The 27,965-nt window shown below is 38.1% G+C and overlaps 1 protein-coding gene and 1 non-coding gene across 5 annotated transcripts in view; both read right to left on the bottom strand.

Annotated features, from left to right (window-relative positions):
* Nucleotides 1–27,965, bottom strand: part of B3GALT1 (beta-1,3-galactosyltransferase 1) — a 722,358-nt gene that overhangs the window by 239,860 nt on the left and 454,533 nt on the right. The gene's annotated exons all lie outside the window — the stretch shown is intronic.
* Nucleotides 15,167–15,270, bottom strand: LOC140509333 (U6 spliceosomal RNA). The gene has a single exon (XR_011968663.1). It is a non-coding gene; the product is annotated as a U6 spliceosomal RNA (small nuclear RNA).

Genomic DNA, 27,965 nt, shown 5'->3' with positions numbered 1-27,965 from the left:
TGGTCAGAGCATGGTTGAAGTATTGTATTCAATTCTGGGCCCTGTATTTTAGGAAGGACATTGAAAAGGTTAAGAATTTTCAAAGGAAGGCAATCAGAAAGGTGAAGTGCCTTAGGTCCTTGTCACCTGAGGATCAGAGGAAGGAACTAAGGATGGAGAAAAGGAACCCATAAAAAAGAAGACAGGATATCATGGAAATATCATAGTTACCTTCAAGTATTTGAACGGTTGGGCATCTAGGTGGCACAGTGGAAGGAGCTTTGGGTCAGAGGACCTGAGTTTAACTCTGGCCTCAGATACTTACTAGTTGTGCAGTCATGAACAAGTCACTGAATCTTGTTTGCCTCAGTTTCTTATCTGTAAAATGAGTTAGAGAAGGAAATGGCAAACCACTTCAGCATCTTTGCCAAGAAAATCCAAATGGGGCCATGAAGAGTTAGACATGACTGAAACAACTTAATGACAGCAACATTTGAAGGATTGTCAAGTGGAAGAAGACTTGGTTTGCTTGGTCCTCGAGGAAAGAACTAGGAACAAAAGAGGGAAGTTGAATAAAGAAGAAATTAGTCTGACTGTCAGAGCTCAAGTATCCTAATATTAGAGCTATCCAAAAGTGGAACAAGCAGCCTCCAGCTGTGGCTTGTTTCCCTCTCTTCAAGAAATCTTCAAGAAAAGGCTTGGAGAAACATTCGTTCCATATGTCATAGTGGGACTGTGTCCTTTATAGACCTGAGGTTTTGTGACTTTAGAACTTGGCTAATTCATAAAATGATTATATGCTGTATATTACATTTGGAAGTACAGTTGATTCAGAAAATAAATTAAGATTCACCAAATATAATTTGTTTCAATTTTTCTTAAACATGGAACCACACATTTTACATCTTTAGGGAATCTAGATTTCCCTAGCCTTAACTAGCTTATTAAAAGTAGGAAAATCTTTGAAAATGGTAGAAAACCTCAACCTTATTGACAGATGAAGAAGTTAAACTTTTATTTGGACAGAGCATCTGAAGAAAATTGTTTCTTAGATAAGAAACCAAGAAAAACAGGAGGAAAAAAGCCTCCAAAATTCATTGCATATGACTTTTGCCACAGGGACCTTTGTCTCAACACATTTATTTTTTGAGCTATCTCTGCCAACAGTTTAGTTACTTCTGAGGTTTCATTCTCTAATATGTTCAGGACCATCTGAAAATTGACTGTCCAGATTGAGACAAATTTTGCTGTTCTGACACAAATTCACTTATTTCTTAATATAGCTTAAGAATTTCTAACAAGTCCATTTTCAGCCCACAGGCTTCAAAAGATCCAGGAATCTGAAGGAGGAGAAACCAGAGTTAGAGGAGGTGTCCTACAAATGTGCTTTGCTAGGTTGCAGAAGGGATATCCCTTCTGCAGAATCCTAGCCTTTATTCCTGTGCCAAGTACCTAAAAATGTTCTGCATTCTGTAACATTTTAAAGTGCTTTTCTAACAATAAGTCCCATGTGTTGGATTTTTTTTTTTGGTTGTGATTCAAAACTGCATATCGTTTTAACTAAGAAAATCTATTCTTTGAATAATTTTTAGAAATCATTGTGGGAGTTGGGGTGGTGCAGAGTAAAGCCTGGGCAGCAATCTGGAAATATCTCAAACATTTAAAAAAATCATTCTAAAAATTACGTTCTCTAAAAAAATAGGGAAGAAGGAACGAAAATGTCCTTAAAAACAATTATTTCGTTTTCAACTCAGTTTTCTCTCAAGCTTTTGCATTGCTTGCAAAAATGTCCCACAATCCTTTGTTCAACTCCTGAAGCAGTATGTTAGTTGTATCATTTATGAAACTTTTAAAGATGGACATTTTGATACCCTTTGACTAAGCTATATGTCTCCAATAGTTTTTAAATAGACTTGAAACATTTGATAATTCCAAATTGTGAGAAGTCCTCCTTAATACCACCTGTAGGGTGGGACCACTGTTCCTGTATGCAGCCATAGAGGTGGGCTTTATTAGCCAAATGTTCCAGTTTAATTAAAAAGGTAATGTTTCAAATAGCATTGAATTTTTTTGTTCTTAAATGAAACCTTCTAGAGGCTACATGCAATTATTCCATGGTCCAAATGTCGCCTTTGGGACAACTGGTCATTTCAGCTTGCAATTAAATCTGTATTAGTCTTTCCCTTTTATAAAACAGACTACTACCTGTATGTAATATTTTATCAAAGGAAAATAAGAAAATATATCTATGGAAGAGGACAGAGACCTATTTCTATTATACCTCTGCTCTGTTATAACTTTAATCCTTCAATAAAGTTTCAAATAATTTTTTGTTTCAAGTTTCAGTAATGTCACCTCATAGAATAGGATGACTTTCAAAAACCAATTATAGAAACTACAATGAATTCTTGGTTTATGATTCTATCTTAAAAAACTCAATTTTGAGACCTGCCATCTTGATTCGAAGTTAAAGTATTTGAGTCATGGTAATAAAGAAGCTGTTTTGTTAATATATACAATAATCCTATTTGCTATGTACTGAATGGATAGATCATTACCCCAGCTCTGGCCCTCATTACTTCTTGCCTGAATCAATAAATCGGTGTTTTTCTTGCCCTCTGTCTAATACTTCTGTACCTTAGAACACCCTTCGTATAAGAGCAAAAATAATCTACCTAATGCCCATGCCCATGTCTGAGCACAGCTCTCTGGTGCTAAAAATACTTTTAGTTGTTCTTCATTGCCTATAAAGTATGAGCACTTTTATTGGCATTCAAGGTCCTCCACAATCTGGCTCCAAATTACCGTGCCAGCCTAATTTCACAGTACTCTCCTTCATCTACTCTATGCTCCAGTCAAACTTGCCTATATTCTGTTCCCTATTTCATTTTTCTATCTCCTCTTGGAAACTTGGTAGTAGCATACTGGACCTGGAGATCATCCAGCCTCACACACTTAGTAGCTCTGAGACCCTGGGCAAGTCACTTAACCTCCATCTGCTTCAGTTTCCTCGACTGTAAATGGGGATAACAGCACCAATCTCATAGGATTATTGGGAGGATCAAAGGCAATGATACTTGTAAAATAGCACATGTTAGGAGTTTGATAAATGCTTCTTCCTTTTCCTTCCTTTCTCTTCCTCCATTCCTGGCCCTGGAGCCATTTCTTCCTATTCCATTATAACATATTCTCCTTGAAGGCAAGGATCATATTTTTGTCTTTGTAGCTGAGGTGGTAGCACAAGATCTAGCACACAGTAAATCCTCAATAAATGCTTATTGATGATTATTCACATGCCCCCAAGCCCAGCTCAAGCAATAACTTAATAAGGAAGCTAATGTTGATTCCTCTAGCTAGAAGGTGATCCCTCATTTCTTTCTTTTTTTTTTTTTTTTGATCACTGAAACAAGTGCTTATGAAGCACCTACTGTGTGCCAGGCATGTTGTCGACCTGCCCTCAAGAAGCTTACATTCCAACATTTTACATATATGTGTGTGTGTGTGTGTATGTGTGTGTGTGTATACATAGGTATAGGCAAAAAAACAAAGAACATATAAATGGAGTGCTGGATCTGGCATCAGGAAGAGCTAGGTTCATATCTAACCTCAGACCCCTCGTCGCTTAACCACTCTGAGCCTCTGTTTCCTCATCTGTAAAACAATGGAGTTAGAGTTAAGTTATCTACCAAGATCAGTTCTAACTGTTACTCTCTGATCCTATAACTATGTAATGAAAAAAAAAATTATCTCCAACCACAGGACAGTGCTTTACATATAATAGAAATTTAACAAATATTACAATGTATTGAAATAGAGTACATACTAGTAGTTGTGTCCATGCATGTTAAAGAAAAATAGGTTTAAAGAAATCATACCTTTTATGGCATTAAAATGTTTGTATCTATCCCAAAGTGTTTATATAACATTAAAATAATTTAAAAGGCATCCCCAAAATTTATTTGGGGCTTTTTTGTGAACAGAATACTGTTAGGGTCTAGAGAAGATATTTTTGTTGTTTTTCAATTATGTCTGACACTTTGTGATCCTATTTTTTTTTGGCAAAGATACTGGAGTGGTCTTCTATTACATTCTCGGGCTCATTTTGCAGATGAGGAACTGAGACAAAAAAAGTTAAGTTACTTGCCCAGTGTCACACAGCTACTAAGTGTCTGAAGCTGGAATTGGACTTGTGAAGATGAATCTTCCTGATTCCAAGCTCAGTGCTCTTATTCACTGCTCTGTTTAGCTGCTGAAGAAGATACATAATTGAGCTAAGATTGGTCCCTGCTTTCATGAAGTCTAGTAGAGAGAATAACTGGAAGGAACTAGGTCAGTCACATAGACTAATTGCAATCATTTTTCCTGGAATAATGAAATTTAGTAGCAACAATAGTCAGTCTGATCTTATGGATGACAGATGAATAGAGAGAGAAAGAGAGAGAGAGAGAGAGAGAGAGAGAGAGAGAGAGAGAGAGAGAGAGAGAGAGAGAGACAGAGAGAGAGACAGAGAGAGAGAGACAGAGAGCGAGCTAGTTGGATCAATAAGATTTAATGGTAGATGAGGAATGTCTAAATGAGTGGATTGATGGGTAGATAGATGATTGGATGTATGTACATATAATAAATGGTTATAAAGAGAGGGAGAAAGAAAGAAAAAAAGAGAAAGAAAGAACATTTATTAAGTATTTACTCTGTACCAGGCACTGTCATCTATAGCAATTGTCTGTATCACAGATTTTGCCATTTATATATCCTGTCTTGTTTTATGCTTGGTATATGCAGGCCTTGTTTATCAAGTTAGACTTGAAGTTTATTGAATGCTGGGCTGTGTCTTAAATTTGTGTTGCATTCTCCAGTGTCTAACTGTAATTACTGTTAGATTTAATTGAACATCCTCTTCCTCTGATACACAGCTGAGCAATCAGGTTTATAATAAATCTTCAGAGGAAACCCCTTGGTGGATTTGTCCCTGAATGCAAAATCCCATCTCCCAACTCCCTTGATAATTCATAGAAGGCGGATTTTGTTCTCCAGTCCAATCCAATAAGCATTTATGACCATATATTAGGTCCAAGGCATTTTGTTGAGCTCTGGGAGCCACAAAGTCAGAAATAACAAAACAATGCCTGGTCTCAAGGAATTTACATTCTACTGGGGCCTGCTTGGGGACATAGCAACACTGTCTGTCAATCTGTCTTGGGGAAACCTTGATCCTTTTAAACATCTGCCTTTTTCAGGAGAATGTCTCCCATTCACTTATGATCTTCCTGGATTAATTTCCAAATGGTTAGGATGCTCCAACTAACTCTTCCTGTATTGACTCCAAAATTCCACCAATACTTAATCTCTGAATGTGAAGAGCAAACACCACTCACCAACTGTTGATGCAGTCTGCTCTTTCATTTCCATCCACTATAACCTTATTCTCCATAATGTCACACTTGATAACTAAAGAAAAACTGTTTCATTTTAGTTCTCTGTCTTACTTCTTCTTTCCATTTTCTGGAACTCACTGAGACACCGCCTCTAGTCAACATAACATCTCTGGACAGCTCTTTCTACAGATGAGGCAACTGAGGCAAACAGAGTTAAGTGACTTGCCCAGAGTCACACAGCTAGGAAGTGTCTGAGATTGTATTTGAACTCAGATCTTCCTGACTCCAGGCCCAGTGCACTTCACTGTGCCACCTAGCTGCCCTAGGTAATCCTTTTATTATTCCTTAACTGTTTCTCTATCCCATTCACCACTTTGGAAAGTTCCAAACTTTCTCTTTTTTTCCTTAAACCTTCTTAAACACGCCCTCTCTTCACATCTCAAGACAACATCTCCTTCTTGACCAAAAATTAGGTGCTATTCACCATGAGCTCCCTCATCTCCCCTTCTCCTCATCTCACACCCTTGTGACTCTTTCCCCCACTATCTCCTCCTTTTCTCCAGTCTCTGAGAAAAAGTTGGACCTCCTCTTGGACCAGTCTACTGCAACAGCTTCATAACTGATCTTCTCAAGTCTCTACACATTTCAGTCAGTTCTCTCATAGCTGCAAAGGTGATTTTCCTAAAGTGAAGATCTTACTACGTTACTTCACTACTCAATAAACTCAAGTTTTCAAATACAATTTCCTTTAGGATAAAATGCAGCCTCTTGGTATTTACAGCTTCACAACCTGGTCTCTTCCTATCCATATGGAATCTTCATGCATTATTTTCCTCTACACACTCTGTGGTCCAATCATCCTGGCCTCCTTATCATTCCTCATGTATGATGCTGCATCTCTGAACATCTCTGTTCCTTTGCATGATTTGTATGATTAAACTATTTTTGCCTCATCTCTTAGAATTTCTAGCTTATTTCAAGACTTAGGTCAAGTAGCACCTTCATTTAGAAGTATCTTCTCTCCCCCTCAGAGTTTCCAGTTCTTCCATTGTAAGGTTACCACTTACACATTATCTTTCCCATTCAAATGTAAGCTCTCTGAGCTTACTTTGTCTTTGTACCCCTAGTGCCTAACATAGTAACTGGCAATACAGTTATTGTTGTCTGTCCCTCATTCTTGAAAAGGACCTTGACATCAGGAAGGTGATGTCATGATTTGCAAGTGAATTAGATTTAAGTGAGGGAAGGCTGTGCAAAGTTACCAGCCTCACTTTCTTTTCTGGAACCATCTACTCTCAGTGGAAGATCAGGAAGACCAGAGATGGCTCCAGATGTAGTGGGAGACAGTTGGTCTTTTTTAAGCTAAGGTCTTTCCCAGTAATCAGTTTGACTGCCAAAATGCCAAACGCTGACTGAGGCTATGGCCATTCAGTGATTAAGGCTAGGTAAGAAATGAAGCAGAGAATGTCCTCTTTTACCTAGTAAAAAAAAATCAATCTGAGACCCTCAGGGTTTCTGGCCAAAAACAGAAACAGCTGCTATTTATGTTAGCTCTGAGCCATCAGGGCCCAAACAATGACCAGGCAGGGCTTGGACTGCAACCTATTGTTGACCAATCAATGAGAGCCCCAGTGATCTGGGTTTATGATATAGTCCTTAAGAAAGAAATGTAGTCCATAAACTCCAAGATATCTTTGGAGATTTCAGTGATCAGAATTTGTATTCTTTTAGGCAGAGTACCTGCAGATAAGGGTACATATGTGGACTGGAGGACAGGAGCACTTAATACATGTGTCATTAGTTGTGCAGGGGCAACTAGGTGGCATAGTGGACAGAGTCTTGGGATTAGAATCAGGAATGTTCATCTCCATGAGTTCAAATCTGACCTCAGACATTTATTAGCTGTGTTACCCTGGGCAAATCATTTAACCCTGTTTGCCTCACTTTTCCTCATTTGTAAAATAAGGTGGAGTGTTGGGGATGGAAGCTCAATTCCATGTGGACAGTCTCGGGCGGGTAAAGGTGGGAACTTCTAAATCTTAGAGTTCTCATGAGGCCCCCCATGAAATACCAGGGAATCGAGGAGTGAGACCGAGCTATCTCATGTATTTCCGCCTCTTCCCGTGAGAAACGTGATGGGAGGAGCATCCCCGCCCTCGAGACTGTCCCGGATCTGGGCACACCTATTGTTATCTAACAGGCATGGTATTCAGGTGCAAACTACACGGCCAGAGAGCTTAATTAGGGTCAGGAAAGCCTGAAGGCGCTCTTAGCGCTGAGGGGCCCTGACAGGACAGAAGGCTCCGTTTTTCCTCTCTTCGCTCTCCCCTCCCCCTCTCTCCCCTCTTACACTTCTACTTCCAATCTCTTACCATAAGATCTTTGCCTCCTTGGGAGATTTCTCTCTCCCTCCTAAGGAAGAGCTCCCCCTGCACATGTAACCAGGACCCTGAATAAAGCCTAACCCTTGTTCGACTCCGGAAAGTCTCTTCTCTCATACGTTTATCCGGTTTGGCCAACCAAAGACCTGGGACAGGTAAGGTAAGACTCGGGTAGCCCTCAGGCCTCTAGGCCTGGCAGTGGAGAAGGAAATAGCAAATATTCTTGCCAAGAAAACCCCCAATTGGGGTCCCAAAGAGTCAGATGTGGCTGAAATGATTCAACAACAACAACAATTGTACAAACAAATAGATTTACAAGATTTACATGGTTAATTTGAGGAGAGCTCACTAATGACAAAAGAAATCGGGAAAGCATTCTAATAGGAGCTAGCACATGAACTGAGACTTAAGGAAAGCTAGGGTTTATAAGAACTACATATCTGAATGGAGTACAGTCCAGAAATACAGTCTGGACATCTATGCCAAACAAAGGTTTGGTGGAGGAAGGTAAAATGCCAAATACAGGGAAGAATAGATAGGTTACTTTGACTGGAAAAGGTGAGTTGAGGAGAGTGATAGGTAATAAACCTGGACAGGTAGGATGGATCTGGATTATAAAAGGCTTTAAATGCCAAGCTGAGCAGCTTGTAGTTTGTCCTATAGTGAATAGAGAGTCTTATGACTCTCAAGGGTATACTGAGTGCTATAGAGATGGAAGGTGGAAATGAAGCTGAATATTTCCCAGAAAGTATTTGTTTTTCTTGTGGTTGCAGTACTGAATGAAGAGACATGAACTGTAGGTCCTGATCTTCACTGAATTTTACCATTTTCTCCATCCATAAAATGGGTCAAAGAGTGAGATAAATTCTCCTATGCACTACTTTCTGTAAATTAGGCTTTTAGAGAAATGACATTTTTTCTCCCAGGCCACAAAGGAAACACCTACTATATGCTATCTACTATATAAGGACCTATAATTATGTTAGGTAGTGTCCACATACAAACACATAAAATGTAGTCAGCCTAATATGGCATAACCCACCAACATGGCAAAATGGTGTAGTCAGTCAGTCAGTTCACCTTACTTGTAGTAAGTTCCTCCCATGTGTCAGGCACTGTGCTAAGCATTGGTCAGGACCTAGAAGCACTGGGTTGACTATTTGTATAGCTAGACAACATTTTCAGTCCCACATTCAGTTCATCCTGGTGACAGAGACATACTGTAACATTTTGAGAGTCAGACTCAGGCACTCACAAGAAATTTCTACTTTGACAAAAAGTGGTCCTTAGTGGAAATAACTCAGCAACATTGATCAGGTTTGGAGATGTGACATACAAGTCCAAGAAGTGCAGTCTCCATTTGTTATCCTGGATTCCTCAGCTAATGCTAACACTTGGCTACACTGGGAACCACTGAAGGAACAGATCTTCACAGTTCATATTTGGAAAGATTCTTTTATCAGTCATTAATATGAAGTGGACACGGTCTCTTTTGGGTGAGAGAAAGTGTCTGTGCCAAGATTTCTGCATCAACATGCAAGTAATGAGCATTTGGCAATCATACAGAAGTACTGGCAACTGAGAGCTGAAGATGGAATGTCTCGATCAGAGAATCTCCACACTATTTTCCTTTGCCATCTTGGAAAGGAGTAAGTTTGTAAAGTCTGTAGAGTCTCACTTGACCTTATCTATAAATGCTGCATGCTCTACTTGCCTGCTTCTTAATGTATGCCTCTTAAAATACAGGTCAGGTTCCTGTTGGAGGATTCATCAGCATTCCCGCTATCATAAAGTGAATAGCAGCACAGACAGTGTGGGAGGGCAAAGCAGCATCTAGAGACCACTTCATAAATTCCATCTTTTGCATCCTTATTATGATTTTGGAGCCATCATAAGAAGAGAAAACACTAAATACTTGAGTGGTAAAAAGAAATCCTCTTCTGGCACATGATGCATAAACTTCAAATCCTACCTGCCAAGTAGAATTAATATGTTTACAAAACTTAATAGACTGATAAATGCACAACATTCTCTCTCCAGGGGATTGGTCTGTTGATATGGGAGGACGCAGTTCAATATATTAGTCTTTTTTTTTTTAAGTACTTATTAGGCACCTAAGGAGCACAGTGGATAATGTTCAGGACATCAAGTCAGGAAGATCTGAATTCAAATCCTGACTCAAATACTTTTTAGCAGTGTGCCCCTGAGCAAGTCATTTCATCTCTTTTAGACTCAGTTTCCTCATCTATAAAGTGTCTTCCTGGCTGCTTAGAACGATCAAATGAAACACACACATTAAAGAGCTATTGAAATGCTAGTCACTATAATATCATTAGGAGAAGCTCCTATCTATTTAACAAAGACTTGTTGACTGTGAAAAATTTGCTCTCCTGATTCAGGTACCAGAAGAATAAGGGTAGTTTTATCTCTAGGGATAGTAGGGATCAACATTGACAGTTTTCCATTTCATAGGAGCCCCAGGCATGCTACCTTCTTAAAAGGACTTCACAGTGAGATCCTCACCAGCTACAAAGCATTAAAGCTGCTACTGCTAATAAACCTAGCTAATTAAAACATCTGGAACCAAAGGATATAGTCTACTGAAACAATAGTTAAGGCTGTTCACCTTATAGGAACTGTCTGGCTACACCAAAAGGCTAAGGCTAATGAGACACAAGAAGCAGCGTGTGTAAGATGTGCGCTCCAAGTCACTAACAGCTCACATTTATCAAGCACTTTAACATTTGCAAAATCCTTTACATATATCACTTCATTTGACAGACTATCTTCATTCACCAGCCTTATTCCACTGAAAACTTTTATTCTCATCCTTTATTTTTTCCTGCCCTAGCAAAATGAATGGTGATATATGAGGATCCATATTTATAAGTGCATACTTCTGTATGCCCACATTGTTTCTTCCCATTAGAATATAAGCTCCTTGAGGGCAGGGATAGGTTTATGCTTGTCCTTTATACACTCAGGATCTGGCATACAATTAGCGTTTAGGAAATATTTGTTGTTAAGAGTTTCTCCCACATTTTAGAGATGCATAAGATCCAAGAATAATATCCAGACATTCTACGAGGTGGAAATGGAGACAATGACACAAATGATATTCAAACTATTTTAGTTTCTAGAAGGGTTTTTGCCACATCTATTACTGCGTAATTTGCAACAATGGAGCTTTTCTTTTATTGGTCATCTGCCAGGAGGTCTAATTATGCTAATATTAAACCACCCTACAGTTTTGACAATGTAATTTAGAGCCCTGGGGGCACTCTAGAACAGGTTTTGACAAAGGCAAAAAACAAACATATGCAAAAACTCAGTGATAAAAACATCACAGAAACTTAAAACTCCAAAAGACCATGGAGACAGCTGACTATTTTTCTAATTAAAAATATTATCCCAATTGTGGGCTTTCCATTGTCCTGAATCACCTCAGGTTTCCAATTCTGATTTGGTTCTCTGGCTTTTCCAAATTGCAATCAAGAGCTAATGAAATCAGCAATTAAATAATAGTGACAAGAATAACTGGGGGGGAGGGGAGAAGGGAAGAAAGAAAAACATTCCTCTTTCAAAATGTGAGATTTGAGGGACTATTATAATAATAAGGAGAATTTGTATATTTATAATATTTTAATGCTTATAAAACACTTTTCTCCCAAACACCCTGTGAAGTAGGTGGTACAAATATTGTTAGCCTCTTTTTAAAGATACAGAAACTGACAAAGATATGTTGGTTTTCATCCATGAATATTTATTGCACCCCTAGCCAAGAACTACATATTTACAACATGTTATTAGAGAAACTATTTTGAAAGGCTCTAGTTAGTTACTAATCAATCAATCATTAAACATTAAGCACTTAGGAGCCAGACACTGTACTAATTTCTGGGGATACAAAGAAAAGCAAATACGTGGTGGCTGCCCTCAGGGAGCTCATGCTTGAAGACAGGAGGCAACATGCAAACAACTGTGTTCACTGGACATATGAAACATATACAGTATAAGTGGATGGTAATCTCTGAGGAGAGGAATGAGTATCAAGGGAGGGGATATCAAGGAAAGCCTCTTGCAGAAGGCAGGATTTGAGCTAAATCTTGAAGGAGAACATAGAAGCCACTTTGAATGAAGCAGAAGCTTTTAGTTCATAAAATGCCTTTCTTTATCCCTTTGGTGAAGGGAAAGAGAAGAGGGATGGGAAGAAATGTTTTTTCCAAAAATATTCACTGATTCATACTCCCTTTCTATGGCCCAAGAGATCCCTTTGCCTTCTGGGGTCACTCAGTTTTTGGACTGAAACAGAGGACACACTGGGCAGCATGATTCTCTTCTCAGCCTTTTCATAGCTCCTGAGTTTCAATTTGACAAGTGTCTTCCTCTTCCAAAATGACCATCCTAAAACATGAATGATGGATGCTACCACAGACACAAAGATGTCATCGTGTCATACCAGGGAAAAATAATGTCAGTAAATTCATTCTCAGGTTGAACTTTGCCCCTAACATAGTCTCTGTTATTGTGCCAATGATGCCAACTCTTGACATCCTTTTGGTCCATTCGAGTTGGTTGAGAGAAAGGGAGGGAAAGTGCCTGTTGGAGGGATAAAATACTGTCCTCTTCTTGGCAAAATGACAAAGAGCCCATTTTGGGGGTTCTGGCCTCAAAGCTGCTTTCCTAGAACGTACCTGTTCAAAGGGCTAAGGAGTAGGAAGTATTGGGAGAATAGATACACAAGAGTCAGTAAATAGGCCAAGCCTCAGTGGCGGAAAATCTAGGGAATCCTCTAGCTAGGAGGTAGGTAGAAGGCCTGGTAACAGTGAGTGACCTTCCCTCCCCCTGATACATCTAAGTATTGCTACTAGGGGTAGTTGGGTTATAGTTCATGCCTCCATTTCCTCCTGGCTTAGCCTATTTCTGAGGTTTGCCTCAGTTGTGGCAGATGGGTTACAGATCATGGTATACAGACACTAAAAGTAGTATTCACTATTCATGAATTTCAGTGTTTTAGTTTCAAACCCCAATGGAATATCTAGGATCACAGAGGGGTTTCTCATACCAGGTATTTCAGGACCCTGACTCAGCATTTCCTTATGGATGACCAGATGAGGGGTGGAGCTCAGTCCTTTCTGTTCTCAGCCAAGTTGAAGATGAGGACCCCCAGGGGCCTTGGTTTTTCTATTGTCAAACAGGATGTCATATCCAAAAGCTTGCACAATATGATGGTAGGCAGGGTAATTTGGCTGTACCATCTGGTGGTCAATGACATGGACATGGATCACAGCCCAGGTTGGCTCCTTGAACACTTGAATGACTGTGTTAGGGAGAGATACACTGCCTCTCATCAACAACATACCACCTCAACAAAGTGGGGTAAGCTGTGCAAGATGAATTATGGGGGGAGTGCTGAGACATGTTGAAGAGCTCCATTTGGGTCTCTTGGCTCTAACCGTATAGAGTTCTATATGTGGGGTGCTGTGAGGTCAGCAACAATGATATCCATAGGCCTCTATGGAAGGTTTGTTGGCTCCTACTGGACTCTTCTAGCAAATACCATGGCCATAGCTACACTATGTCCATACCCTCACCCTTAGCTGGAATTCTTTACCATTGCATCACCATCACCATAGGTCTCACATAAGATCAGGATGAACTGGACAGGCTGGGAAAGGGACAGGGTTTCCAGCTAGAGGTGCTTCCCAACTGCAGCCCTTATAAAGCCAGGGTCATTAAGTGACTTGGTGGATGTCCCACATTTTGTAACCATCAGAATCAGGATGTAAATGCTGAAAAGTATTCAGAAGGGATTAAGAAAACAAAAATTTGCTACTGCTTAATAACTCCTTCATTCCTTTGTTTTTCATTACTTCCATTCCACTTGCTAGTTTTGTGACCTGGGACAAGTCACTTGGCCTTCTTGCCTTGATTTCCTCTACTATAGAATTGGGGAGAACATTACCTTTATCACAAGGCTGTTCTGAGAATCAGAGGTGATAATATTTATAAATAGGCACTCAGTAGAGTGTCTGGCACATAGTAGGTGCTATATAAAAATGCTCATTCCTTTCCTTTTCAATTATATCCCTCTCCTACTCAAAAACTACCACTTGCTATCTACTATCTACAGGGAAAAAAAATGACAAACTTCTCTCTTTGGCTTTTAAAGTCCTCCACAATCTATCACCAACTACCTTTCCAGGATTATTATGCATGACACTTTATCATACATTCTATGTTCCAGACTGTTCTATTTGCTATTCCTCATAAATGGCAGAGCATGAAAGATCTAGAGTTAGAAGTGACCTCAGAGATCAAGTTCAATCTTCTTTGTTTCACAGAGAAGTAAATGAGGTGGAGGGAAGAGCTTGAACTTACCCAAAGTCACAAAGACAGCTGGCATCAGAGAGGTATTCAAAGTTGAATTCTCTCCTTGCAGAGCAGTACTTCTTATTCTATCTCAGGAATCTCTAGTTTCCTTCAAAGCTCAGCTAAAATGCTACCTCCTGGAAATCTTTTCTTGTCCCTTAGCTGCTAGAGCCTCTCCTCTGAAAAATTACTTTGTATTTACTTTAATATTTTGTATTTTTTCCAATGTATGTATGCTGTTTCCCTTGAAACAACTCATTTAAGCTCCTTGAGCTGGGAAATGTTTCACATTTCTTTTTGTTTCCAGAGCCTAGCAATAATGCCTGGTACATTTTTTGTGGTTCAGTCATTTCAGTTGTATCTGACTCTTCATAACCCCATTTTGGGTTTTCTTGGCAGAGATACTGGAGTGGTGTGCTATTTCTTTTCTAGTTCATTTTACAGATGAGGAAACTGAGGCAAATAGAGTTTGCCCAAGGTCACACTAGTAAGCTAGTGTCTGAGAACAGATTTAAATTGAGGAAGATGTGTCTTCCTGACTCTAGTTCCCAGACTCTATCCTTTGAGATACCTTGCTTCCCTGCTTGGTACATAGTAGGCACTTAATAAGTCTGTGGATTGATTGATTGATTGACTGATCAATCTGTTTCGATTAAGTATCCTTCCCAGAACTAAACCTTCTTTCCTTGGGCCCTCTCTCTCAATGTTTTTATTTGCACAAAACTTAACAAGTGGTCACAACCCTTACTTTACTTCTCATTCTCTATTTTCTCTTGGTTCTTCCATCTCTACCTTTAAACATGTAGTTTTTCCTCATATTAAAAAAATACTTTTCATTTCCTCTCTCCACCCACTATAGCTATTGTCCCATTTTAAGATTTCCTTTCTTTGATAAATTTCTGAAGTCAAGTGCTTTATATAGACTACTCTGACTTCCTAAAACTTTATTCACTCCTTAGCCACTGTTCTCAAGGATTTCTTTTACCCAATCTAATCGCTATCCTTTTAGTTTTTAATCATTTTGATTTTTATTATAGAATTAAAAAAAATTTATTTTGGGAAAAAATGGAATGTTTCATGAATTTGTGTGTCATCCTTGAGCAAGAACATGTTAATTTTCTCGGTATCATTCCAATTTTAGTATGAGTTGCCAAAACGAGCACTCATTATGGCATTTGAACAGTTTAGTTCATCATTCCTTACTGAGACTCTACATTCTTTGATTGTGTGGCATTTCTCAATCCTGGTTTCCTTTCCACTTCTCTGACTTCCATCAGCCTTTTTGCACCAACCTGTTGTTCCCTTTCTGCCCCTAACTATGAGGAATTCCCAAGAGTCAGGCTTTGCTCCATGATCTCTTCTCCCTACACCTCCCCCACCTTCAATTGCTTCTTTCTCATACCCTGAACCCTCACCCGTATGTTGATAATTTATAAATCTGCAATTGTTGACTTTACTCTATTTGACCTATAAAAGGGTTTATCTTTACTTATAAAATTTTGCCTATTAACTACAAGGCAACTTTTAGAGTTGGAAGATGCTATAGAGCTTGTTAAGTATATCCTCCTATCACTATAAAAAGCCAATATCAGTGCCTTTGTGAGCCTGCCTCAAGTCTCTCCCCACTCTAGTCTATTCTCCATTCAATCATTAAAATGATTTTCCTGAAACACAGGTCTGATCATGGAAGCCCCTCCCCCCACTCAATAAATTCCAGTGGCTTCCTATTGCCTCCAGGAACAAAAACAAAATGCTTTGTTTAGCATTGTTTATTATTTAGCCCCTTCCTACATCGCCAGTCTTCTTAGACCTTATTTCTGACATGTAATCTTTGATGCAGTGATGCTGGTCCCCTGACTGTTCCACTAACAAAACATTATATTTCTCAGTTCCAGACATTTTCTCTGGCTGTCTCCTACACCTGGAATTCTCTCCCTCCTCTGCTTGGACCATTGACCTCCCTGGCTTTCTTAAAGTTCCACTTAAAATCCCTTCTTCTTCCAAAAGCCCTCCCCAGGCCCTCTTAATTCCAGTGTCTTTCTTCTGTTAAAGATTTCCTACTTTTCTTGTATACAGCTTGCTTATACTGCATATATTTGTTTGCAAGTTGTGTCCCCAATTTGATGGTAGGCTCCATAAGAGCAAGGATTGTCTTTTGCCTTTTTTTCTTATCGCCAGTGCTTATCACAATGACTGGAACCTAGTAGATGCTTCATGTTTATTGAATGAATGAATTGAATAAATACTCTTGTGATGAAGTCAGCCTACTTCATTGTTGGACAACTCTAGTTGGACTTGTTTTATGTCAGGGAAAAAAATCTCACCTTCAGAGCACTTAGATTGGTGCTGCTTCTACCATCCAGAGCAGATAATTGCCCTTCCTGGGGTGAGAAACTTCAAGAAAGCCAGATTATCTCTTCAGTAGGTCTTCCTAGCCAGAATCCTGGGAATTTAGAGGACTAGATCAGAGCCCCTGTTCCCTCAATCAAGTACAATACATGCACAAGTAAAAATCTTTGGAGTGGCATATTTCCAAACACAAAGATTCTAAATTCTATTTCTAAATCTGGGGAGAATCAACCTCTCACACTCTCTATCAGTCTAGTTCTGCTGAGGAAGCATGGCACAGAAAATCATCTCTTGCTGTTACTGGCTTTCCAGAGTCAGAGCATATCAGAGTGGGAGTGCACCCAAGACAGCATCTAGTTTAACCTATATTTGACAAAAATTCCCTCTATAACAGCACTGGAAAAGGCCCATCCTTTGTCTATCTGAAAAATTTCAGTACTGGGGAATCTACTTTTGGACAGCTCTCATTGTTTGGAAGTTTTTCTTTACATCAAACTCTAATTTGCTTCTCTTCAATTTCTACCCACAACTGCTAGTTCTATCACATAGGACTAAGCAGAATACAGTAACCATCCTCCTCTGCTCAGTCTCCCCTTCTCCAAGATGAATATCTCTAATTCTTTCTCTATTCTTTTCTGGATATATCTCAGTATGTATGCCAATATCCTTTCTAAATTTTGGGATCCCAAATGGAACACAGTATCCAGATATGGCCTGATCAGGCCAGAGGATAGAAGAATTCTCAAATTCCTAATTCTGAACACTATACTTCTCAACATACCTTACATCAGCATGGTGATTGATTTCATTCATTAAAAGGAGACATGTAGAGACAAAAAAAGCCAAGCGCAGACCTTTTGGAAAGATCTGAATAGATGTTGTATCACCCTATTATAAACTCCTGGAGTCCATTGACTGCCTCATTTTTAGCATTTTTGTCCTCCGCACTTAGCACAGGGCCTGGTACATAGTAGGTACTTAATGAATTTTTATTCATTCATTTACTCCAGTGTAGAATTGTATATTTATGCTCATTAAATTTCATCTTGTTGAGATCAGTACATGACTTTAGCCTGTTGAGAGCTTTTGAAATTATGGTTCAAAATCCATTTTATTATCTCTCTTTCCAACCTCCTGTCATCCACAAATTTGCCAAATTGTCTCTGCACTTCTATTTGAATATAGTTATTAAAAAATGTTGAATGGCAGGACCAAGGACAGATCTGTCTGAAGTTCTTAATCTGGTGTGTATAAAGTCCTTTCCTGTGAACAAATGAGTAGTAGCATTGAGAGCCAGTCATAGTATCTGACCTTATCACCACACTTATCTGGACATAGTTCTTTCAGGAGACTTTGAATTGCATAGCATTTGAGAACTGTTTGGATTTTCAACACTGTTACCTGCTTCCAGGTAAGGGAGACTGGGCTTCTAGGTAGGGTTGAAATAACAATTTTGTCTTTTGCTTGCTTCATCTAGTTCTTTCTCTCTCCCTCTCCCTCTCCCTCCCTCCTTCCCTCCTTCCCTCCATCCCTTCATTCATCCCTCCCTCCCTCCCTCCCTCCCTCTCTCTTTCTCTCTCTCTCTCTCTCTGTTTTTCTCTCTCTCTCCCCCCACCACTGTTTGATTCTCCAGATTTGACTATGAACCCTGTTAGATCTCTTCTTCTTAAAAAGAATTCCCTTGATCCTTTTAGTACATTTACCTAATGAACCATCTCTTTTCTCTCTTGCATTTCTATACTTCCTGAAATCATTGCCTATATCCAATGTCTTCATTCTCAGCACCAGCTCTCTTCTCTGTGTAACTTTCATACCTATCATTTTACCAAAACTCGTCTCTAAATTCAATGGTGGCAAATGGCAAAGTTTCCTCCCTAAACTAAACGGAAAATTCAATAGCCCCTTGAGTCATTATCCTCAATTTCATCACTACTGATTCTAACATTATTGACCACCTTCTTCTGCAGGATGTAGTCTCTGTCCTTGGCTTCAGGGCACCACAACCTTAGCTTTCTTCCTGTTTCTTTAAATATTTCTACTTTATTTCTTCCATACCACCATCATGCCAATTCTTTCCAAAAGTTCTGTGCTTGGCACTCATCTTTTTTTTTTAATCTCTTTAGTGTCTCCCCTTCAATCAATGAATCAATCGACATGCATTTATTAAATATTTGCTATTTTTCACTAAGCACTGTATAAAGATCTTAGACATGAAAAAAAGGGAAAACAATTCCCTATTGGAGGCAATTTAATTTTTTTTATATGTGTGTCTAAACACACAAATGTTAATAGTACACAAAATGATGAGATTAATTCACCTTTAAGTTTTATAAGCAGAACAACTGCCTAACAACTTGCCTAGCAAATTTTTACTTGACTCTTTCAGTAGCAGGCAGGTTAATAAATTTTTAAGTATTCACCTAAAATACAGAAAAAAGCACCATTCAGTACACTAACCAATGAAAGTAATTCTTTAGGAAATTAACAGAATAAATACTTTGCTATTCCACTCTTCCATAAGTTTATTAAATCTTCTGTATTAATTGTAGTGGACATGAAATAGAAAATGTCTTTTTCATTAATGATTTTGAAAGGCAATCATAAATGTTACTAGTCTGAAATTTAAAGTGGAATAGGTAAATATTTTAATCACTAATTTGATAATGTCTTGGGTGTTTGACAAAAACATAAATCAAAAGGTTTCTAATATTCTCTGGAAAAAATATCTTCTCGTTGATAAAGACATTTGAATAGCTGAAATGTGAATACTACTAATGTCCATGGTGATGAGGTCAACAAGAATTTATTAAGTATGATTATGTTCCAGGCACTTTAATATGCACCGAGGATACAAAGAGAGGCAAAAAAGAAAAAAAAAATCATCTCTTCCACAGGAATCATTCTAATGGGAAAGACAATATGAAAATACTTGGAGGCAGCTAGGTAGTACAATGGATAGGGCTGAGCCTGAAGTCTGGAAGACTCATCTTCCTGAGTTCAACTCTGGCCTCATACACTTACTAGCCATATGACCTTTGGCAAGGCACTTAATCCTTTTTGCTTCGGTTTCCTCATCTGTAAAATGAGCTGGAGAAGGAAATGGCAAACCACTCCAGTATGTTTGCCAAGAAAACCCCAAATGGGGTCAAAAAGTTGGATCAGGCTAAAATGAGTGAACAACAAGAACATACAAGATAAGGATAAGATTAAGGAAAACCAGTTTAAAATTCATGAATGACTTTCATGATTCATTTTTTTATTCTTAATACTAATTTTTATCTTATATAAAACTCTGTATTTTGATTTTAACCCTTGGTAAGTGAACGTTTTTGAATATAATAAGTACGCCTAAATTTTATGAGTTTTTCATTTTATAATAGAGAAGTAAGCTCAGCTAAAATGTTGTTACATACTAATAGTTCTAGCCAAGACAAGGAAGCTTTTCTCAAACAAATCTCCTGTACAAAAGAAGGCTACATAGAAACACAATTCATGTCTCATGGCTCTTCTCTTCCTCTACACTTTAGAAGTTTTTTATTCTTTAGTTACTTATTACTTATGGTCAAAGACTGATAGAACTTCACCTTTCTCCAAAACATAAATACTGGGAAGTATAAAGAGGCACCAGAATTGACTACGAAGGGACCCTACTCAAATATGTTGTAGCCTATCTATTCTAGCCTTACAGCTTCTGTTTCTTTTCTACCATGGAACAATCCCTCACTTATCCAGTATAAGTCATCACTTTCAAAAAAAAGCCAACTCAGTGCCTGAATGTCTTATCTTTCTTCTCTTTTCTGATGGTTTTCTTCTTTCCAATTACATGCTTGACGCAGAGCACACAAAAGCACATTCTTTTCTCTTCCTATCATAGTGCTTTAGCTTTGGATGCCCTAGAATTTTTAGAAAAATACATGTACAGGAGAATTGAAAAAAGTTTTCTAATACTGGAAGAAAAATTGTTCAAATGCATTTGTAAGATTAAAGGAACTATGGGTGTGGGCTGCAAGAAAACTTAAATGTTTCCTACTGGGCCAAACTCAAAAAGGAAATCAGTACTGTGCTACTAATTCATTTTATTCACCAATGATTTCTCTTAGTTTTTTTCTTTCTTTTTTTCTGTTTTGGTCAAAGAGGCTACTAGCATTTCCAGTTAGGAGTCAGGCTTTATTCAGGTTGAGTTAGCATTCAAGCCTCTAGATTCTGGCCTCATGTTAACCTCATTTCTTTTTTAGCTGGGAGATTCCTCTAACATTCTACTGAAAGTCAGTCTCTAGGTCTAGAAACTATCCTCATTTGGATGGCTTAAATAGGGTTGGTATTAGCTTTCTTTTGATTGGCTTGGCCTCAGGTCCTGACCTATGGGATGGAACAGCCATGAATTTGGTAGACTCAAGTTCATTGTCCATTCTACCCCCTCTCCTGCTCCAGCACCTGTGCAACCACATTCTACTGGAATGCAAGAAGGAATAATGACAAGATCACTGTAAGCAGGGAGAAGACCATGAGAATAGTGGGGAGAATGAAGAGCAGTGGGGGAATGGAGGTTGAAGAAAGTAGAAGCAATGTCTTGTATAGTACGCCAGTTAGAGTGAGTAAGACACTGATTTTAATGACATTTTTCCAGGAGGTACAGTTAACCAGGGTACTTACAGGGAGCACACAGAGGGAAGGGGCTTAGTATATCAGTGAACAAGCCAGCCACATGATGTCAAGTCAAGTTTGAAGAATGAATAGAGGAAGATAGGAGCATGCTAGCCTATGGACTTCGAGGATCTGTGTGAATACATTCATAGCATCTCACTTTGTATGTTCACTCTGGCCAGTGCTTGGGGTTCCCTGTTGTCACAGTCTTGGTTCATATTCCTGTGCTCTTTCTCATCCCAGACCTCGTGCATCCACTAAGAGGAAAGTTTGAGTAATAATCTAGAGAATGTAAGCTCCTTGAAGGCAGGGACCATTTTGTTGATGTTTTTGCAGCACAATACCTTAGTGTCTTGCCTGTAGTATGCACTTAACAACTGCTAGTTGAATTGAATTGAATTAAATTGAATGGGACTATGTTCCAGATCTAGTATCCAGCTGACTTTCTGATTATACCATCCAAGTTTCTTGCTTTCCTCCTCCTTCCCTCACACATTCCAAGCGAAGATTATCTAGTTCAGTGATTCTTCTTCTTTTTGTACCATAGAGTCCTTTCGGAGTCTGGTGAACCCTATGAACCCTGTTCTCAGAATAATGATCTTAAAAATTAAAGGAAATGCAAAATTTCATTCAGAGGTTATTGAAAATAAAGATATAATTTTGTCCTCTTTTAAGTTCACAGATTCCATGAAATCTATCCGTAGATCCCTTTGAAGTCCCAAGTTAAAAACTCCTGGCCCAGGGTGAGCTCAGCACCTGACAAGTACATCAATTTATAATGGAATTAGATCCCCTTTCCCTGGCACATTGATGAAGATAATGGAAAGCTTGGGGGAGGGGCAATTACCATGATTACACATGGTGACCTTGAAAACCTTAATGTAGTGGGACTATCTTAAGCAATTTAAATTTGCAGTCATCCCCATATCTTCCACATATATATATATATATATATATATATATATATATATATATATATATATATATATATATATATATATATATATATATATATATATATATATATATATATATATATATTTATATATCTGCTTCTACCAGAGCCCTTTTTGGCATGACAGTTGAAGGACAGAATAGCTTTCAAGAGTTTTTGGATTCAGTAGTCACCACTCTTTGAAGAGTCCATGGTTTATTCTGGCTGGGTTTAGTGGTGGTCATTGGGTCATTGAGTAGCCAGGTGACACTGTTTATAGAGCTCTATGTCTAGAGTCAGGAAGACTCATTTTTGGGAGTTCAAATCTGACCTCAGATACTAACTAGCTGTGGGACACTGGACAAGTCCCTTAATCTTGATTGTCTCTGTTTTCTCATCTGTAAAATGAGTTGGAGAAGGAAATGGCAAACCATTGTTTTTGCCAAGTGTTTTTGCCAAGAAAAGCCCAAGTGGGGTCACTCAGACTCAGGCATAACTGAACATTTGAGTCATTGTTTACTTTGATGGATTCTCAGGTGGTCAGTGAGGGTCTTTAGTGATTGCGTGCCAATCCAAACCAGTGTATAGTTAATTTTGACTCTGTAATCAATGCTCTGATCCAGAAGGGTAAGGCAGGGTTGGTATGAGGGTAGATGAACATAGTGTTGGTTTTTTCTTTTAGTTTTTGTTGAAGATCACTTTGATAGAATTTCTTCATATTATTTTCTTTTAATTATAGTCCTTTTATTTCATTTAGCCTATTTCTTACTATTTTTTTAATATGGAAGTTATTTTGACCATAACCTTTTACTTTGGGGAATAAGTAGGTGACATATTATTGTTCCTTGTTTAATATCAAGAAGTCTTTCAGATTTAGTCCACACTTTTTCAACACATTAGTCATCGGTAGTATTCATCATGAGGAAAAATAGAATTATAAAATCTTGGCTTGGAAATCAACTTTAGAGCTTATATGCCATGTCCCTAAATTCTTGGGTTTTTTTTTTAATTTTAATTAAATTAAATTACTTCTTTCTGAGAATGAACCCAAATCTGTCTTTGCAACTTCCGCTCATCATTCTTATTTCTGTTCTCTGGGATCAGGCAGAACAAACCTACATTTCATCCTTTCAGATGCATGAAGATGACTATCACATGCCCTCTAGCTTTCTTTTCTTTGACTGAACATTCCCTCCTCCTTCAACTGATTCTCATAGTGTGTGGCTTTGAATGTCTACTATACAACATTATTTCTCATGTGAAGTGTTAAACAGAACAAGAAAATAGTGCCAGAGGAGTCACAAGACAGTGTATCATTCTCCGATGAGTAGTACAGAAAATAAGTGCTATAAGTTCCATGGAGGAGGTAGGATTAGACTTGAGCTTTAGAAATGGAATTTTGATTGTAGGACTAGCAGAAAGTAGGCATTCGAAATAAGGTAGAAATTTTAAGGCAAGGGCCAGGAAAAAAACAAGGGGTGTTCCAGGGATAAGGAGGAGACTAGATTGGCTGCAGTAAGTGTTAGATTACTGAGCATGGGAGACAAGTCTGTGAAAGCACAGCATACTAGGGCCTCCTTTTGGATGGCCTTGAATGTCAGGGTAAGTAATATAAGCCTCATCATAAGGTTTTTAGAAGGGGGAATGATATGAGGACTATTGGTCATCTATTGCATCTTGGGTCATTGCCAGTTGTCTTGACTTTTGCTTTGCTACTGGCTTTGAGGACTCTGGAAGAGAAAGTGAAGCTAATGATTCAACACAACTCTGTCTCTCTTAAATCCAGTTTATACACAAGTCAAGACATCACCCGTGATGTCATTGGGTGTCTTTAAAAAGAGACAACGAACAACAACTATCACAGCATATATGTGACAGAAGAGAGTGGAAACAAAGAACTTGTGTTTTTTCTAGGTGACGTTTAATACATTTATAAGTATTATTAAGACAATTTAGGGTGGCTAGTAGCTAGGTGGTGCAGGGGATAGAGTGCCAGTTCCAGAGTCAGGAACACTTATCTTCCTGAATTCAAATTTGGTCTCAGACACTTAGTACCTATGTGACCCTAGGCAAATCACTTAACCTGGTTTGCCTCAGTTTCTCATTTGTAAAATGAGCTAGAGAAGGAAATGACAAACTACTCCATATGTCTTTGCCAAGAAAATCTCAAATGGTGTCAGGAAAAGTTGGATATGGCCAAAATGACTGAACAATAACATTAAGACAATTTGCCTTTGCACTAGTATTGATGAATTAGATCCCTTTCTAAATATATTGTGCTCTGATAGCCACAGAGTACATATGGTAAGGGGGCAGGAAGGAGAACTGGAACAGCCAGATTCTTAGCTTCTTTGGGGATCAGTACTTCATATGCTCTCAGGCCAAAAAGGACATTGGTAATAACAAATTTTTTAAAGGCTGTGTTTCAAAGGGGGGCTATTTGTTTTATAATAGACTAAAATAAATCAGATAAATGCTCAAAATAAATTAATTGAAATTATTGAAACCATTACTTTTGTTTCATTCAATTAAATTTATTAAGTGCCTATTTGTGTGCAAGGCCCTGGGAATACAAAAAAAAAGAAAGAAAACAGTTTCTACAGTCAATAAGTTTATATTCTAGTGCTGAAAGAATATTCTAGAGAAGTAAGTTTTAAAAGGTAATTTTGGCAGGAGAAGGCACCAGTAGCTGGGAGGTGGGAATGGGAATCAGATAGACTTCATGGAGGAGATGGTACTTCAATTGTGCCTTGAAGGAAAAAGATTCTGCAAGATGGAGAAATGGAAAGGTGGAAGGAATACATTTCAGACATGGGGAACAGCTTGCAGAAGTATATGGAGATAAGAGTTGGAATGCCAAATTCAGGAAACAGCTAGAATATACAGTTCAAAGCTGGAAATATCAGATTGTTCAGGGTGTTAAATTGCAGGCTGATTAGGTTTGTAAATGATACCCTGTTTTTGTCCCTATCTTCTCCCCAGCATTCTCTAACCACTGAACATTTTTGTTACTCTCATTTTAGTTTTAATAGTAGTATTTGTAATTAGTCAGATTATGAGACAAACAAGAACCTTAAAGGGATAATGGAGGAGAAGATAAGTGTCTTGTCCATTAACCTTGATGGAAAGTGTTTTTAAAATTGTAGACATCATAATGACCATAACTTTTTCAAATCTAGAATATATTCCTTAGTGATGATAACATAAATTGGCTCTAAAATCCCAAACTATCGATCTGAAAGTACTTACTGGAAACACCTCCTGAATGTCAATAGATGCTCAAAGAGTAAGAGAAGGCCAAGAGATGAATGAGACTCAGCTCTCTGTGGGGATTATATAGCAAGAATGAAAAATGAAGATTAAGGCTAAATTCTTACAAGTCCTACTATCTTTATTCTTCTCTAATATTATTTTCCCCAATAAAAATGGGTACAATCAATGGCAGTATAGCAGTGCTCTACTTTAAAGAAACTGTGCAGCGGGAGAACAGTGAGATTTCTTTTAGCTGAAAGTTGAGATAAAAGTTATAGGCTTGTAATAATAAAGGCAAGAATATGAAACAAGGATAGGGGTTCATGGTTCTTTCTACCCAATTCACTTAGCCTCTGGATTTTGACCTTACCTACTTTTGCATGGCAGTTAAGGATGTTAGAAGAAAGGAGAAACCAATGACCCATTTCTCACAAAAGTTCAGTGACTTTTTTTAAAGACTAGATGATGACTCAAAGAAACGGATTTAGTGGAATTAAGAGAAATTTCTAGTCCTAAATCAGAGTTGTGCAGAGAAAAGGACATCAAGTGTCCTTTTCTAGGAAAAAGGAGGCCAACACAACAGACTTAACCTTAGTCTGAGGCATTCCCTTCACTAGGTTTACTTCCTAACTTGGTATAGTAGCCCATGGCTTCTCATGTAAAGAGCTGCCCCTCAGCCTACTTGGGAGAAGCTGTCCAGCTCCTACAGAACTAGTAGCAGAGAGCAGCGGTCTCAGAAGAGACCAAAGGACCCTGAAATCAAAACCAAAATCTAAATAGTTGAACTCTAGCACATAGGAGTAGAGAGCAGCTCAGCAATTACAAGGTGAAATACCTCGGCAAACAGCAGCAGAAAGAAGCAGATGTTAACACAAAGATACCACCAGAAAACCCTAGTAGCTATACAGCATCAAAGGTATCATGTGTGTCCTGACCATTTGAGCTCCCTACACATGTGCCCCATAATGTTCCTGGTCACGTATGTTTTCTATATGTTCATCTCTGGGAAAAAAAGTATTCTATTCATGGAAGTATCCACGGGGATCTTTTCTTTTCACTTTACTTGTTATGTTACTTGGTTAACTATCCTTAATAACCAATGACCTTTGGTTGGCTGATAAAAGTAAAAACATCCAGTTGGGATTAATAAGCCATAGTTTTGAGCAGTTGTTGACCCACAGAATGCAGCAGACTTTAAATAGTTTTCTGGGAGGCTGTTTGTGAGGGAGTTCCTTTCTGTTATATACGTAAATGAAAATCTGTATTTATAAAATCAAATTAAGGACTGATTATTCATTCTACAAAAGGATTCATCATAAGATTCCTTCATTGTGCATATTGCCTTAATGCATTTGAAATGCTGTTGTGAAAGAAGTTTTCAGGAACAGATTTAATGCACAAATGTGGATAAATACTTTGCAAAACCACGCACCTAAATCCAGTACCAGCCATACTTAATTTTTAATGAAAAATCATACTTATTTGCTGATTTATTTTTAGATGGACCCCCATTTCCAGACCTTAAGGGCAAATCTGAAAGATCATTTTACATAATTTAACTGACTAAAAACATTAAGAAAATTGAAGAAAAGCATGAAAACCTTTTTCTTTCCTACAGACTAGTGAAAAAAGACATGAAGCAGGTAAATAAAGTATTTGTATTTCATAGGCAAAGCTCTTATTTATTTGTTTATATCAGTTTAGGTAGGTATTCCTGACTTGCTTTCTTATACAATTACAATATGTATTCGGATAATTTCTAATGTCAATGCAATTATCAGTCATCATTCCAGAGGACTCATGATGAAAAGCTATCTGCTTCTTGATAGATAGATTAATATGCATTATGTAACACACATTTTGGGACATGGACAATATGTGAATTAGTTTTGCTTTGATTATTTATAAGGGTTTGCTTTTTTTTCAAGTGGTGGAGGTATGAAAGGAAAGAAAAAAATCAAGGCTTGATAAATGAGAAAAAAGTTTCTAAATCATTATATCAAAAACAGCTTTTCTGAAATTCATCAGCCCTAGGTGGTGTGGAAAATACATAGTTTTCTGTTACAGTCACAGCAAATGAAATATTTTCTGAATTGTTGAGGTCTTTGCTATACTGAGTAAAGACTTGGCATTCACATGGAGGTGAACCAAACTTTTCAATTCAGATTCAGTTCCAATAATTGACAATTTGTCTATCTCAACACAACCCAGTCTGAAGACCTCAGAGCAGAAAAGAAATGTTTCATTACAACAGTATAACAACAATTATAATTATAAAAATAACAACTCACATATATGACACACTAAAGTTTACAAATTTGAATAAGGTGCCAAATACTATATAGGAAACACAGAACCTTAGAACAGTATAAGACTCCTTGCCACCATCACTACTTCTCTGGTTTTTGGAGTGACTAACTATAAAAGCTGATGCCTTTACCCTCTCACTAATGCCATGTCCAAGCAATCAGAGGATCCTTGAGGAAGGTGGGCCCAATCAAATGATCCTTCACCCACTCTATTATAGAGGTTTCCCCCTCCTTATTGTCTTTATCCTATGACTCAGGGGCCATGCATTGAAGTGAAATTTATCTCCCTTTCTGTTACCTGTCACCATAATCTCATCCCTTTTCCTTTTCCTTTTCATAGTCCATATCCTCCTCTGTCCCAATTTTATAC

The sequence above is a fragment of the Notamacropus eugenii genome, chromosome 5, assembly GCF_028372415.1.
Source record: "Notamacropus eugenii isolate mMacEug1 chromosome 5, mMacEug1.pri_v2, whole genome shotgun sequence".
In the NCBI taxonomy this organism is placed as follows: domain Eukaryota; kingdom Metazoa; phylum Chordata; class Mammalia; order Diprotodontia; family Macropodidae; genus Notamacropus; species Notamacropus eugenii.
Note: the sequence above shows the minus strand (reverse complement) of the source record. Positions and strands in the feature narration are given on the sequence as shown.